Genomic DNA, 4441 nt, shown 5'->3' with positions numbered 1-4441 from the left:
CCTTTCAGAGGAAGTAATGGGACTGGATGCTAAGATCTGGGGTGGTTTTTCACAGTTCAAAGCCAACAATCACTTCTGAGTTTTATTAACCTTAAATCAACAAACCATTTTTAGTTTCAAGTCAAGGTTTGTAAGTCTTAGCTAAATGCAGTTACTGCCTGAAGATTCACAGATACCAGAGTGAAAGAGCAGATAATAAAAGATTTTAATCTTTTAGTAACATACACACAGAGTAAATCTAAACACAACCTTCCTGTAAGGTATACAGCATAAAACAGCCTTGAGAATTCTTGTAGAAAATTATATTCTATTTCAGGCTTGCCTAAATAAATCAGGGGAATTCGTCCAGCACTCCTCACTTTGAACTCACAGAAAGCTCTGACTCACTCCTTTGCAATACTTTCTAGTATAAGGAGGTTCACAGGGTCAACTTTTATCCCTAATCTTGTGGAACATTCCTCAGTACCTCCAATCCAGCAGCTTTATGTGTGCCAAAATACAGACTGAAAAACCCTGGCAGCGAATTCAAACATGCAGAAACTGAAATACAGGCTGAGTAACTCCAGTAGTGCTCCCACCTTACATTACCTACACCTATATCTCTTCATAAATTGCACTCATTAAAAAACCCTATGTTTCAAACCTTGAAATTTAGGTGTGACTGTGATTTTTTACAGTTTTATGCTCTTTGCATCTGTCAGGGAAGAAAATGTTTCATTAGATTAGTAATAAATGTGCATTTAAGTTTGATAACAGCATTACTACTAAACCACTCTTACTTGTTTTATTCAACTTTGTTCTATAAAGAAGAAAGAACTGTATTTTCCTTTCATATTGCCTTTAAATATCAAATGCAAATGCCATTTTTTTTTTTACCTACAGGACTTAAACCCAGCTTTCAGAAAATAAAGCAGCACTATGAATTAAGTATTGAGATGAAGAAATATGGTTTTCAATAAGCAATTTCACAGCAATAAAAATCTTGACTTGGTAAAATATTCATACATTCAACTAGAAATTAAATAAGAAATTGTCATCAAAATCTTAAAAGCATTCTAAGGCTTCTGGACTGCACACAGGTAGAACTGACTGGGGGGCACAGTAAAGAAAATGCAACTTTTGTGAAATGTTCAGTCTGGTATGGACCTGAAAATTAAAAAAAAAAAAATACTTAACACATGCTTTCAACACCCATCTATAAATACTAAAATAGGTATAGACAACAGAAATAAAAGATTTTTGCATTACAGGGGAATATTAAAAATGATACCTGAGGTCAGTGTGTTTCTGCTAAGAACCAGATGCAAATACAACAGACTTGTCTCCTGGTGCATGAAAAGCAAGTACAGCTCTGTTGACTAGAAACATAATTAAAAGTGAGAAACACAGCAAAACAGCGTGTGGAAAATGAGTGAAGCATAGTCCTGACAATAACTGAGTCAGAACTCACAATTCAAGCATCCATAGGCATTTTCTACAGTGAAAATAACTATGAAGGAATGTCTGTTTCTACAGCCTCAATAAACTCAGACCTACCTGGATCCCTCCAACAAGTATCTCACATCTTGTCTTCCTTTTACTCAAAAGTCACTGACAGGAGAGACTCCAGAAATAGTTTTCAGTAAGATTTTGCTGTAGAAGCATTTCAATAGTTTTCAGTAAGGTTTTGCTGTAGAAGCATTTCAAGGAAACATCAAGTTCTAAGTCATGCAGCTTGTCAGATACTTGGCACTAGACACTGTGACCTTGGAACATGAATTCAAAGTAAAATGTCACATACCTTGGCAAATTTCTATGCATACATCTTGTAGGACAGTTCCTGTGCTCTTCCACAAAAACCCACAGAACAAAAAGGTGCTGGAAGGAACTCTTTCAGAAGTCAAGGTGAACACAGCATCACCCTGTGTATTGGCCTTAAATCTTCAAAATGCAGCATACATTCAGCAATAGCTGTTGGTCCTCTAACCTCAGGTACTGAACATTTCAAAATGTATCAGCAATACATGAGAACAGCTGTTACTGGAACAAGAGCTTGTTATATGCATACTTCAAGTTTACATAGCTTTGTTCCCTTATGAAAATATCCATTATAAATTATTTGAGACATGTTTTTGGACCTTCGTACCCTTGTTCCACAGAATACATAAATCCAAGTAGGAGGCAAGATTCACTTAGGAATAGTATCCTAGAAACATTCATATTTTATTTTTCTTAGTCTGAAAAGAGCCACGTTTCTAGCTAATGTCACAAACACAAATTCCTCCTACAAAACCACAGCATGTACCTGTAAATGAAAGAAGCCCCAATTCACACCAAGATAGCAAGAGTTCAGAAAACATTGCACCTTAGCTTTCTGAGTATTTGCAAATATTCAGAAGATATTTATTCTGTACAGAACACAAGATTTGCAATTTACCAAAGAAAGGAGCAAGGCATAAATATTTCCAGCCTTTGACTGTACAACGAGATCTGGTGCAGCAGCTGTAGGATGGAACAACAGCTCGAAGCAGTTGAGTCCAAGGCGTATTTGTGTAGACTCCTTGTGCTTTCTGGTGCAAGTAAAACTCAAGTAGAAATGGTTCTACAAAGGTATATTGCAAAATTAAATAGTCTATTAAATTAAATAGTCCTGTTAATAACTAAGAGGGTAATTTTCCCCCCAGTCAGTACCTGAGTTGGAAGATTTAGAATAAGCAATAAATATTATCAATTAGTCTTTCCCATCATGCTTGACAACCCAGCATGAAAGGAAATGATTTGTGGAGTGTAAAAGATCTGCCCCATTGAAAGGAACAAAAACCCATGAAGAGCATTTTTCATGGAACAGCAACCCAGTAATAATTCCCCATTTATTAAGGTCAAAGAAGTAGCTACTCAAATGGAGGACAGCAGCTTTTCATCATCCCCTGTGATATTTACACTTTTAGAGTTGGCTCTAGTAAGTCAATTTCCATCCAGGAAATGTGAGCATTATCCAATGTTTCATGTGGTAGACTTAAAATTCTTATTCCGTTCTTATTCATCCCTATTCCAGAAGTTGTCAAGCATGGGAAGATGTTCAACAAGCAGCTGTGCATATCTGAAACTACTTCAATTATACAAACAAAAAGGTCAATATAGACACGCAACAGAATGCCAAGCTAAGAGGCCTACATTAAGAAAAAGTCTACAAATTCAGATGCTTAACACAATTTCCTCCTTTGGTTAGTCACCTTCAGTGTTCTAGGAACCAAAGAGGCTATGTGGTTTCTACTTTTTTAATTTTAAAGCCACATTATTTTAAGCAAGTTGATAAAGCAAGTTTGTGTCTGAATGGTCACAACCCTTGGGGTACTGCTGCAGTGTCTGTGTAAACCTGTTGTGATCTTAATGTGTTTGACAGTCTGCCTTGGCACTGCTGCCCCAGGCACACTGGGCTGTACCACCTATGCTCATCATCTTTCCCCTTCCTCCTCCTCCCTTCCACACCAGCAGCTGGGAAAGACAGCTGCTGAGAATCTGGGATCTGTGAGAGCCAGGTTCATGCAAGGAATGGCAACTGAGCCACTGTTTTAGAAGGGAAACATTCAAACACCATCACGCATTAGCACAGAAAAGTCAGTTTACACTGAATTCCCTAACAACTCCATTAAGTGTTTTTCTTCTAAACAAAAAACAGTCTGTGCAACTCTGATGTCTTACTGACAGCTTCAACATTAAGATAGAAGGCAAAGCCATGTTTCTTTCCACAGCATATCAAGAATACTTTAATAACCAGTAAGATTCAGATCAGCTTTAATCAAAGCATAGGGAGCTGTGTATTTAAGCAAGAATAACTTGTATTCAAATAATCATTACTGATGTCAAATTAACGTTCTGAGTCATTACCCTTGAAATGTCAGTGAGCAGAGCATGTCATTCACACATCCATGATCTACATCAGCACACAGCCTCAGAAGGACAACACAATCAGTGTTCACTTGTCAACATGAAGTCCTGTTTCTTTTTCAAGTAAAACATTCAGTAAACACTTCAGCATTTTCTTTGATTTGAAATTATGATACAGCAGGATGGGATTTTATCCATGTGATACTGAAAAAGCACAACAACTTTTAAGGGTTTTTTTAAAACAATCAACTGGATTCATAGAAGTCAGCTGAAATGAAACACGACAAAGACCTTCCCAGAAGCTACTGCCTTGCAGTTGCCTTTTTATGAACAGAAACTTCATTACATAGTGAAACCCTAAAATTTATCAATGTGGGACAGGCACCACACATGATCAGAAAAAATGAATTCTCACTCAACTTTCAAGAGAACTTTCTTTTGCTCTTGTAGCCACAATCCAGATCCCAGATATCTATATATGAAAATTCAAGCTGGAACAAGGCAGTTCTTCAAAACCCCATTGATTTTTTGGAAATATACTGAACAAAAGATTGCCTGTATCTTGCAATGTAAG

The sequence above is a fragment of the Vidua macroura genome, chromosome 8 (assembly GCF_024509145.1).
Source record: "Vidua macroura isolate BioBank_ID:100142 chromosome 8, ASM2450914v1, whole genome shotgun sequence".
In the NCBI taxonomy this organism is placed as follows: Eukaryota; Metazoa; Chordata; class Aves; order Passeriformes; family Viduidae; genus Vidua; species Vidua macroura.
Note: the sequence above shows the minus strand (reverse complement) of the source record.